Source organism: Pleurodeles waltl, chromosome 4_1 (assembly GCF_031143425.1).
Source record: "Pleurodeles waltl isolate 20211129_DDA chromosome 4_1, aPleWal1.hap1.20221129, whole genome shotgun sequence".
NCBI classification, from domain to species: Eukaryota; Metazoa; Chordata; class Amphibia; order Caudata; family Salamandridae; genus Pleurodeles; species Pleurodeles waltl.
Window position 1 is genome coordinate 1,016,492,887 of NC_090442.1, and position 12,859 is coordinate 1,016,505,745.

The 12,859-nt window shown below is 42.2% G+C and overlaps 1 protein-coding gene across 8 annotated transcripts in view; it reads left to right on the forward strand.

The window, feature by feature from the left end:
* The window catches only part of CADPS2 (calcium dependent secretion activator 2), a 1,861,089-nt gene that overhangs the window by 672,400 nt on the left and 1,175,830 nt on the right, over positions 1-12,859 (forward strand). The window lies entirely within an intron of this gene.

Genomic DNA, 12,859 nt, shown 5'->3' on the forward strand with positions numbered 1-12,859 from the left:
GGTTTGGTGGGGTTAGAAGTCCAGTTCTTATACCCAGTGGCACTTTTGAAGTGAGGGAGACTTCAAAGAGAGGCCTTTTGAGGACACAAAGCCCCTGCCCTTCCTGCCATGGCTCCAGACACTCTACAGAGGTTTATGCAGCCCTTTGTCAGGGCTCAGGACCCAGCCCATTCAGGTGTGTCAGCTCCTCTCTCCCATCCTGCCCAGGATGGGCCATCAACATTGAGATGGCCAGTCAGTCACACCAAAGCTCCCTTTGTGTGTCAGTGTCTGGAGGGAATGCACAAGAGCCCAGTCGTCACCAACCCAGACATGTATTCAGAGACAGGCAGAAGGCACTGGATGATTTAAAGTAAGAAAATGCCTACTTTCTAAAAGTGGCATTTTCAGAATTACAATTTAAAATCTGACTTCACCACAAGTTCTGAGTTAAAATGTGATTCCGGATACACCAACCTTGGGAGTTCCATCTCTTCCCAAATGGAAATTACACTTATAAAATATAACAAGGCAATCCCAATGTTAACCTGTGGGAGAGATAGGCCTTGCAATAAAAAAGTTTCAAGTTTAATTTTTATTGACAGATTAATTAAAATCTTCACAATATGTTCACGTTAAGCAGTAAAAAATGATAAGATTTCATAGCCAGCAAACCTTGTCTTAGTACTGACATTATAAGCACAAGTTTAAACAAAATTGGTCATTAAAACCATACAAAATAATGTGCACTCAAAGGTTTATGCATTGTTTGTACAAGCATGATGACAGAAACTTTCCAAAACATTGTTTTTTGATCTGTCCCATACTGTGAAAGATCTTAGCTACATCATCCATGAACTAATCGCACTATTAATCTAAGGAGAATAAAAAGATGCATTTAAATAGAATCTTATACATGGGCGTTAACGCTATATTTGAAATCCTAATGCTAACAGGTTTTACAGATGCAATTTAGTCACATTACGTCTCATTAAAATCATTCAAACTAGAGTGCAAAAGAATGATTTATAACAGCATTCTCTTGGGCGTACGCATTGTAGTAGTGAAAAAACTAAATTAAGAGTTTTGACACTACCTGGACATATAAAACTAAAAAGTACATGCCCAATTGTTTTAATTCACCGCAACTTGCCCTTCGGCTGGCCAGGGCTTACCTTAGGTGTGACTTACATGTATTTAAAAGGAAGGTTTGGGCCTGGCAAGTGCATTAGCTTCCTAATCTTTTCATTTAAGATCCCTAGTGACTTGCTAAAATTGCCCTCATCCACTAAATAGTGGCATGCTTCATCATAGGGCGTGCTAAGGCACTCTGGTGCAGACCAACCCTCAGAGTGGAGCAGATCGTGTGTTAGTAAGGGTCATTACCCTATTTGTTGAAGGGATTAAATTTGCAGCCTTAGTTAAACCTGTCTAAGGGGGTACCCACCTTGACTTTATTATAGCCCCCGCTCTCCTTGGCAGGGTTAAAAACAATGATATATGGGGCAAATTATGGGAAATGATTGCCCTATCCCTTTCTCTGCTTCTATCAACATGTTTGGACCCTTACTTGCCCCCATGATCACTGGGCCTTCATCAGAATCTTTTGCCCCTTTTTTACCTACTGTTTAGAGGTGGGTCTGAAAACTCTGGGCATATTTTGCCCTTTCACCCTGTAACACATTGGTAGTTCCTGTGGAAACAAAAATGTCTGTAATTAAAATCTTTCTATGTGTACTCTGATTTAATTCCTGCAAGAGATCAAGAAAAGTTACAGGTCCCATGCAAGTGCACCTCAGACATCTAATGGATACAGATGAAACACTTCACCCATCGTGAGAACTTAGTCTTAGCTCTTACCCAAGTTTCACGCAATGTTCTCTAAAACCGGGTTAGTAGTGGGAGCATCGCCCTGTAGTCACACACTGTACAGATATTCAATGCATTATGATTAATTTTCACCTCATCATCATATAGCTCACTGTACAGGTGTTGGATATCTTATACTTTGTTTACCCCATAGAATCCGGGTGTCTAAATTCCAGACTCCATATTCACTGTTCTCTGTTATCCGGAGCCTCTACTCATTCTCATGCAATAGAAAAGCCCCCAATGTCTACTCTTGGTTAGCAATTATTATACAGAAACTTCCATACTCTCTATCACCCAATGAGGGATATTGATAGTATTACAACTTTTAACTAGCCCCATATCTCATCCCCTGGCACCTCCCATAATGCCTGGACTGGTGAAATTTAGTATGAGGACAAGTAAAGAGGGACACCTCTCTCCCCTAGCTTGATTGAGGAAAATGGATTAACTTGCCAAGTTGACAAGGCTGTTTAAAACTGCACCTACAGGCTTTGGAATGGCAGGTCTGAATCATGTTTAAAGGGCTGCTGAAGTGAGTGGCACCATCAGTGTTGCAGGCCCATCAGTAACATTTAATTTAGAGGCCTGGGCAGATGTAGATCACTTTACCAGGGAACTTACAAGTACATTAAGTATACCAATTGTGGGCAAGTCAATTATAGCACGTTTTAGGGAAAGAGTACATGCACTTTAGCACTTGTTAGCAGTGGTAAAGTGCCCAGAATCCTAAGGCCAGCAAAATCGAAGTCAGCAAACAGGAGGTCAGAAGGCAGAAAGTTCAGGGGAAACCACGCCAAGAATGCCAGGTCTAACAAGCAAAAAAAATGTTGGTCTCATAAAGCACTCATACCATAATAGTTACAGGCACTGAATGAACTATTTTGTGTATGGTTTCACTCCCTGTGAAACAGTGAAATGTCATTCCTCACAGTGAAACTGACCAGTGGCTGAAGTGGGCTGACCAACTACCCCATGAATTATGCTGCAGTGTTCAGAAGAAAAATGTACCTTACACAATAAAAGACCAACGGGTGAAGAAGTCTGCCGCATAACCTCTACCAGTAATTATGTTAATAATATCATTTTAGTAAAATCTCAAGGCCTTGGCTAAATCTAGACCTAAAAAATGGAAAAGTTAATTATTTTTTTCAGGCTTCAAAAATCTCTACTTCCAAACGCCTGCAAATCTACTGCAGTCTGTGACAAAATCACTTACCTAACACCCACTCCCTGTATTCCCACCGTCTCAACACCAACTGTAAAAGTTTTGTTTTTAAAATCTGTGTATCTGCATGTTTTCTTAACATTACAAAATCCTAATCTTCCACTGTCTAATAACTCACTCTTTTATCGTAAGCATTGATTCAGAAACTGGCATAATATTAAGCAAGTGCCATAACTGAGCACAGTTGGTCCTTGTTCTTGACAGCACGTGGTTAACCAAATAACGTTTCCCTTTGGGTTCTCACACCTTGTTCTATAATTCTGTGCCCCATGCATACAGTGTTTATTTCCGTACTTTTTAACGTTTCCTTGTGTAATATTTACAGTGGAGGCTCCGCCACTATTGCGGAGGAGCATTCCCCCCCCCCCCCCCCCCCACCAGCAGCAGCTGCTGCAAACCTTTAATAATGAGACAATAATAAACTATGTTTATTATCGTTTTGTTGTTAAAGAGGCATGGCAATGGGGGATAACAGGGACGAGGGGCAAAGCACTGTGCACTCCCCTCAGTGTGAATGTGTGTTTGGCCGGCCATCTCGGTCTGGCCAAACACACATGCGCACTATGCTCTCTCCAATCCGGCACTGTGTTGCCGGACTAGAGAGAGCAGGCACAGGCTCCCATTCTGCCTGGGAGCGCCCTGGCTGGGCGATCCGGCCAATCCTAACGCTGCTTTCCTTAAGTGTTAAGATTGGCCACAAGGCAGGCTGAGAGCCTGGGCTTGCTCAGGGGACGGAGGAGCGGCGCGGCAGGTAAGGTTTTTTTTTGTTTGTTTTTTACTATTGTTATTTATGTTATTGTTACCTCCGCACTGCCCGCTCCTTTTAAACCCCACGAGCAGCGACTGAATATTTATCCAGCCAGAGCGTAGGTCTGCAGGACTGAATCCAGTGCCTTTGTCCTCTTGTTAGTGATGGTCAAAAACTGAAACGCCATCTTAGTAGTGTAAAATGTTTGCCCGTCTCTTATAGAAGTTTCTTATCATTCTTTTGAATATAAATACTGCTTAAGCTAGTCCATAGGGCAGTCTTTTAAATGGAATTACTACTGCCATAATTATGAAGAGATCTGGATTCTGCGTGAAAACAAATGTAATGTTAGTCCCATTTCAATTCAAAGGTTGTAAACTTTATTTAACAGCAGTAACGTGTGAATCAGAAATGTTCTACACAGCAGTGGTGGTACATACATCAATGACACAAGTTTAGATAACATTATATATATCTATTTTATTTGTATCATTTGTGTGATTGAGATTAGCAAAAACACATATTTAACTAGTCCACTGACACAACTCGCTAGTGGATTATACAGTGGATATACAATGTACATAATAAAAATAAGCCAGCAGGCTTGTTGGGACTGTGTTTGATTACGTTACAGAGTTTGGGTAGTAAAGTGCATGACTTTACCAAGTGGGATTGAGGGAGTATTGGGGAAAACAACAAAAAAGACTCTTTCAGCCTGCCGAATAATAATAAATTCATTAGAGTTTGGCTTTGTTAAATTGTTCTTCTACCTTGTGTATACTCAGTAATTGGAATCATGCTACGGTAGCTTTGTTGGGCATTTTCACTGATGGACAGAAATGAACCCTGAGGTTACCAGGAGAGGAGGTGAATTTCAGGAAGTGAGGAGGAAAGTGGATGGTTCTGTAAGAGATGGATTTTGATGAAGCAGGAAGCGATAGGGCCTTGGTTTGAGACAAATTCATTATGAGTGACCATAGTGACATCCAATGTCCCCCCCCCCCCCCAGTCATGAGAATGTCTTCAATCCAACGTTATTGGCTCGCTATCAACCATATGTTTTCCTCCATTACATATTGTTTCCCCCGTACATCAAGTCCTCATTCCAGACAGTGGTGTAACGTAACAAGCCCCCTCCCCTGCAAAGTACCTGGAGGGGGGGCCCTTCTCCTTGGATCCAGTCATTCTGCTGCCGCCCTTGCACTGTGTATGGTGCTGAGGGGTCCCCCTGGAGCTCGGGGCACACCTGCACCGTTGGGGCTGCGCGGGCCTTTGTTACTTCATAGTACTTCATTGAATTTACTCCATTTCATTGTGCTTCACTAAACCTTCTCTCAACACAATTCTCCTGAACGGGCTTCTAGGGTAAAATGGTACATAACATCCCTGAGTCCACACCACCCATTTTGCCACTCTATTCACTTCTAGAGCACAATCCGGTATAACGTATACTTTCAATTCACTAACCATAGACGCGGTCAACTCTGCAAGATTTCTCAAGCAGTAAACACTTATTGTGTTGCTTATTTACAAAATTCCAAATTCAGTTGAGCTGAATTGTGACAGCCAGATGTTAAAATAGCTGCATTATTCACATAATTAACCTGGCTGACTTCGCCCATATGACCCAACAGCAGTATTGATGATTCCACTCATCCTGGCAGTACTTCTTCATTCTAAATGATGCTGTCATCTGTACATAGTTCATTCACCAATTCATCCAACAGATGCAAAGATTACAGCCTCTAATGCAGCTTGTGTGCTCAGCCACATAGGAGCTGTGACTTGTGCACATTATCCAGCAATGCAGTGTACTTGTACCTGGTCCTAGCTCGGAAGTAGATGCCACAAAGAAGGCAGCTCTGGGTAGTTGAGCATAAACCCAACCGGAGAGGTGTCCCATGTTTTTCCGGCTACTATTCTGTTGTTCTCTATGTAGCAAACTTTGCACTCACGAAAGACGTGCATAATGTGTTCATTTTAATGCCAATGGTACTTTGTTTCTCACTTTTTGAGCTGCCCTGAGTGGTCACCATTCCAAGTTAGCTTGTGGTCATCCTGTCCGTGGTTGCTAAAATGTAAAGGTTATTTTCCTGCTCCATAATAAAGTAACGCCACAGCTTTATTATAACAGATTGTCTGGATCAACTGCAGAGTGCCCACACGAAGCAAATAACCCAGAGCTCTGTAAATAGATAAAAGTTTCCATGACATACGTTTCTCACAGAAAGCACCTTCTGTTTCTGTGAATCATGTGGTTCTAATGGAGTACATTGGCCATGAACTGCAGTGGGTAACTCGTGTTTTTATTCCGGACTGCTCAGGTCCTTCTCCTGGACTGCATTGGCCCTCCTTAGGGACGATTTGGTCCTTTTCGTTGGTTTCATGGGCTACCACTGTCCTTTTCCTGGATTGCCTCGGTACTTCTCGTACACTGCTTTGACCCTTCCCCCGGTCTGCATTGCTCCTTCCTTTCAGCTGCCTCTGTTCTTCTCATGGGCCATGTTGGTCCTTCCCCTGGATTGGCGTTGTTCTTCTGAAAAAATGCGGACGCCTACCTGATGAGCTGAATAGGTTTCTGTAATGCATGACATGGGCTCTTGTTACAAATCGCATAGCCCCTTAGAATGAACTGTATACTCCCGTCCGAGTGTTTAGTAGACCTTTGTAATAGATTGCCAAGGCCCCCGCCGTGAAAGAATGTCTCCATCCAGTGAACTGCATGTCGGGGCCCGCATGGACTGTTGTCATGAGCTGGATAGATCCCTCTCGATCTTTCTCCACAGGCTTTATCAAAGCATTTCTTCTGCCTTTCATCCACTCCTGCATGCTACATAGATTTAGATCGGCCTCTATTGCACACATTCCAGTGTGAAATAAAACACTACAGTATTCCACCATGTGTGCTCTTAAGCGGAGTACTAGCTTAGCAGCGTCAGGGCTCTCTCAGCATCACCAGGCAGCCCCGATGCACAATGGGAACTTGTTAATTTACAATCCTCAGTGATGCTTAATGGCTCCTGAAGACCCGCATCAAGAGGCCGCGGATAAGGGAAAGTGACGTGTTTACTCTGCTCATCCCTCCACAGAGAGCAGAGGACGGTTCTGTGCATGTGTCTCCATTAATTGCTATTGAGACGCAGGAGGCTGGCGGGGCACCTTAGTGGTATGTCACTGCCATTTTAATTGCAAAGTGAAAGAGCTAATTAAGCTGTCATTTGTCTCCGATCTGACATAATTATATTGAAGTATTTGTGAAAGCTGAAGTATAATTTTAGAACTAATCTCCCCACAGGTTAGGTGTAAAGCGATCCCTGGCTAAACAGTGTTTGAGTAATGAAGTACAATGGGTTTATTTCAGCCTGGCGTTATGAGGTGATAATCGGCTCACTGCTTGTATTTTGCATACAGGAGCGTCGCAGCTGGGATTTCCACTTGTGGCATGTTGTAGATCAGGTGATGCAGCATGGAAAGCAGGTATTTAGCACATGCGCTAACATTCAACGTGTGGTAGCATCTGTGAAGTAGAGATGTACAAACTCATCATATTCATCGTATCCGAGCCACAATGGCTTACCTCTGTGTTTTAAATGTCACTGAAATTCCACGTCAGATATAAAAAGGGGTCATAGACTGACGGATGAGTTATGCAGCGCGCAAGGAGCCGGAGATGGCACAGGCTGGACTGCACTGACTCCGCAGTAACAAATAGTCTCGGGAAGCAGAAAGCTGTTTAGATGAGTATTAGAGAGGTCTTTGCACAAAACGACTGCAAAACAGTTGCCCTAACTAATGGGTAGATTGAGCAAGGATTCTTCTCCCCAATACTGGGAAGTCGGACGGTGCAGGTCTGAGGCAACCTATGTCAGGGGATCCTAGTTCGCCAGTCGGTAGAGGGAGCACGACTTTGTCCCTGAGTTCGGAGGGAGTTCCTCGGATGCACTTCAACAGCAAGCACGTGCATGCCTATGGATCCGGGCAGGGCCTCCATCCTAAACAAGTTCTAACCGCGTCTAGTCTCCTAGAGGAATCCCATTTACGAAGTGCTGGAAACAGGCTCATGCTGACATTTTATTGTTTTGGGCGAGTACAAAGTTTTCCGTCCATTCTGTAATCTTTCTTTGGGCTTGAAACCACACCCATGCCACGTCAGTTACTTACATTGGTTCGTGGGCTTGCCTTTTAAAATCGGCTAGCTTTCATTTGTGAAAGGCGTGCATATGTCATGCCTTTTCCGGTGTTTAGGCCCTCTGACAGCACCGGTAAAGTACCAAAAACATACGAGGCTCGATGTTTTCAGGTTGGAGTCCGGACTACTTTATCTGTTTATTTTCCACGCAGCGCGATCGTGCTGCATTTTATATAGCGCGATCGCACTGCGTTTTTTTTTTGCTTTACAACGCTAATAACTTTAACTCGATGCGAGACCCGTTGCATTGAAAATGCTTGTTTTATTTGTCATCAGATGTACTATACTGTTCACCGGATGTAAACCATCACAAAATATGCTGAAACACTATGATATGGACTATATGTGCTTATCAACGAGGTAATTTTGCAGTAAATTAATACGTTAAGATTTAACCCCCACCTCGCCCACCCATGACAGCAAAAATGAAACCCTGATTAGAAATTGATTGAATAATTTGCACTGCTGCTGAACAAATGAAGAGCCTTCGAGCACTAAGGGAGCGCTCAGACCCCTGTCCTCCTGCGGCAGAAAGAAGAGCCCCTCTGGAGCCCATTGACAGAGCCTTCTCAGAGCTAAGCACCTCGGACTGGTGGAAGTGACATCATACAAAATACCTGCCATAGCCCAACGCTACTGCAACCGGGTACGGGCCGAATTAAGAAAAGTCGAAGTGCAGGCCCCAGTATTCTCAACCAGTGGAAATTAAGCTTCTGTTCTAGCAACATGAAAGAAAGTAGAAAACAGCCTGCGAATAAATACTTTTTTGTGCAAACAATCACCGATTCTCTTTCCGGTGATCTATTAATTAAAGTAAGACATGAGCAAATAAAAAAATGGGATATGATCTTGAGCCACAACTAAAAATGCACCGTGCCTCCCCTGTTGTCAGAAATGTTGGAGCAGCTGTCACCTTTTGCAGTTTATTAGTCTCAAGAACTGTTTAATAATGGGAAGCGTTGCTAAAGTGTCAACTTAAATCACAGCAAAAGGAGGAGGAAAAGGCTAAAAGTGGATTCTGTGCTTCGGTGGTGAGCACACTGGAAAAATCTATTATACATTACACGTTGTGACAGCAGTGGTAAACGTGCCAAGATAATGAGATCATAACCCCCAGACAATTAATTAGGCTCGTTAGTTTCAAACAGTTCTCAAGGTAGACCCGAACCAATTGGTTTATTTAAGAGAAAGGTGCCTGTGCAAAATGTATTAATGTGGTTAAGCATTGCAAATGAAGCACACTTGTTCTAAAAATATGTAGAACACTCTCTCCCTTCCCTTGAGTCAGGTTGTAAAAAGACAGATAGATTCCATGGCCTCAAAAACACGCCAACGGGAAGAGATCTACGAAAAATATATTTTCATGGTCACTTTTTACGTGTCTACTGCACACACGCACTTGTGCGCTATGTTTGCGAAATCTTTTGTTGATACAAAAAACTTAAAAGGGGCTAAGAAACTGCCTCTAAATTACCTGAGCTTACCATGGGATTGGTCCTACATCACTCTAATTTACGTGCTTCTGATTGCCCAGCATGCCATCTGCACATTGTCTGCTTCACTACCTGCTGTCTTCTTTGCGTTTCAAGCCGCCTGGTTGCCTCTGGACCAAGTACCCCTACCTGTGAATTGCCATTGTACACTGGCCAGTGTCCTTCCTCTGGATACGATGCTGGAGGTACTTCTTTTTTCTTTCTTCTCTGCTGTCTTCTTTCTTCTCTTCCGTCGTCTTTCTTCACTGCCGTCTTCGCCTCATGCCATCTTCTCTGTATACTCTCTTCGTTGCCATCTTCTTTCTTCTTTGCCACATTACATCTTTTCTGTCTTCTTTCTTCATTGTTGTCTTCCTTCTTCACCGCATGCCGTCTTCTTTCTTCACTGCCATCTTCTTTCTTCTTCGCCACGTGCCATTCCCTGTCTTCTTTCTTCATTGCTGTCTTCTTTCTTCATTGCTGTCTTTCTTCTTCATCTCACGCCGTCTTCTTTTTTCGCTGTCTTCTTTCTTCTTCACTGCATGCCATTTTCTGTCTTTTTTCTTTGCTGCCATCTTCTTTCTTCTTCGCCGCATGCTGTCTTCTGTCTTCTATCTTCATTGCTGTCTTCTTTCTTTGCTGCCATCTTCTCTGTTTTCTTTCTTCTTCGCAGCATGCAGGAACAAATGTGGTTTAGCATTGTTGTGCTGAAGGCACCCATCTGTATTGTTACTTTGATGTGGAAAATATCCCAACTGTATCACTTCTCAGTGTAGGCTCATGCACTGTCCAAATGCAGGGGAAAACTGCCAGCCCTGCAAGAACACAATCCCATATGTCCATCCCACTTCTAAAAGAATACAAGTGGGCATAGGGCACTACAAACAACAGAACTGTTGTAAACGTGTTTTGACTCTGCCCTATCAGAGCTAATCTCATTAAAATCTTGAATCATGTCTTCCTTAGCATTCAAGTTGCTGTGACACTAACAGTTGTTAAAACTTCCCTGTCGTGCAGCTTTTTGAGGGCGGGAACAGCGATTCTCCCTACACCTAGGGATGGAGGAGAGTGGTGCGGTCTAAGACTTCTCAGTGCAGCCCCCCAATCATCAGAGTGGCTCAAGCTTTTTAGTCAGGACCAGATTAAACACTTTGATATTTCAGAACCCGACTTTAAGGAGAAACGTTTCAGGGGCAGATGCTCTGATGTGCAGAGACAAGCTACAGTGATTGAACATCAGCTCCGTCTTCTTCTCAGAGGCTGAACTAAATACTAACAGCATATGTACAATAGGAAAAGTACTCAAGAGAACTAACAAAACGTAGAAACAAACATTGACAAAGCCAATATATTTCGCCTTTTTTTAATTTGCATTTTATCTTACTATCTAGCTGGATTATAAATATTAGAAAAATGTTATAATAAAGTTTGTTTTAAATTTGACAAACCATTAATAGTTGTTTATTATTTCGACATACATTACAACATAAACAACTATTAACGGTTTTTTAAATTTAAGACAAACATTGTTATTACATTTTTCCAATATTTATAATCCAGTTAGATAGTAAGATAGAATGCAAAAGAAAAAACAAAAACGACAACTATTGGCTTTGCCAATGCATGTCCATTGTAACTGCATGTAATAGTTTATTTTGCTCTAAGGGAACACTTTAATTCGAAAAGTGCTATGTTTTTCTCCTGATTTTCTAAGGCTAAACCTTCAGCTCTTTCTTATTCTGAAACTCTCCTGTGAAGTTCCTTGTCGTTTTCACTCTTTCATAATATCATGCAAGTTGCCTTTTCCTCCTTTTCAACCCAACATCAGGCCTGACTTGCAAGGTTCTACGGGAGTCTCCCCTCGCCTAATCTGTTCAACCCTTAAACTGAGCCATTTGTCGGTCCAATCCATTCATGCTCTTTCTGGTTTTATTTACATGCTGATTCCGAGATTGCATGGAGTTCTGGGTGTCTCAAGGGGATTTGCAACTGGATGGGCTGCATTTGGCACCAAATCAATAATACACATAAACAGAGATCTTGATTGATAGTGGCAGTGAGCAACTGTGGTGCCCAGCTTTCACACTTCAGTAATTGGGAATGTACCCCTCTTTGTGAGGGTAGTTAAAAACCTGTGTGAAGTGAGATACCAGCTTCTAAATGGCCCTTAAATGGTTGCAGTGGCAGGTCGTACATGTAAACACAGTGGCCCACATCTCTCCAGCCTTAAATGCCATTTATTTGCTCCATTTTACCAGAAGATCTACCTTTAAGATTATGTGCATTACACAAGGCCAGAGATGCAATAGGCCTAGAATTCTTACAAGTAAATCTCCAGAGATACTGTTTGCAAAAGATCTCAGTGATACAAGTTGTCACCCTGACTAATTTAACCGTCTTGCAAAAAGAAAATTATAAGTGGTACTTCTTTCTCCATGCAAGATGCAAAATTGAAACTCGCTGCCAAGAAAGTTAAGAGTGACTGACCACCACCTGGAATTCATGAGATTGGTAAAGACCTTCAATTTCCCTGCTGGCTAAAACTGCAACAAAATGTTAGAAAGACCCAATAAAAACCAAACTACAAGAATAGAAGCAATGGTGCCCTATATCAATACTGTAGTGAACTTTTCAATACAATGGAGAATTTAAATGAAGGATGCTACAAGAAGTTTGAAGCCCAGGCTACCAGCTCACCAGATCTTTGTACAATCATAACTAGGTTAAAATGAAAGCAGTACTAAGACCACCCTCAGTGACAAGGTTTTAGTTAAAAAGGGTTTAAAATAGGTTGTGAATTGGCACTAGTCCTTTCTATTTTATGTTTGGCTGATTTGGAAATATCCTTGATTACAAGCCACATTTGACCTCCAAAACTCAATAACAATCCCTGCCTGCTCTTTAATATGTAGATGACACAGTTCTCCTTCATGGACACACATAGATCTTCACGTACCCTGAATTATCTACAAACCTTCTGTAAGGAAAATAGGTTGGCAACTAACACCACGACTTAGATCATGACGTTTTCTACGTCATCTAAATTAAAATCCAAATGGAGGCAAGATGTTGACATTTTCGAAGAACTTAACTTCTATTTATATCTAGGAATTTTCAAACAAGAGGTTAATTAGAAGCTCACTAACAACATATAAACTTTTAAATCGCTCTTTTGCTCTGCACCCTTAATCAATTGGGCAGAAACATGTTCATTAGTAGACCAGTTCCTGGAGGTGATAGGATTAAAATTCCTCCCTGTCCTTTCTTATAAAACTAAAGACTTTCCTCCAAAACTTGACACCAGGTTGAACAGAGCACATTATATCTTGTTTAGGAAATTATTTTGATTTCTGACACCAACCCCTCAAAATCAG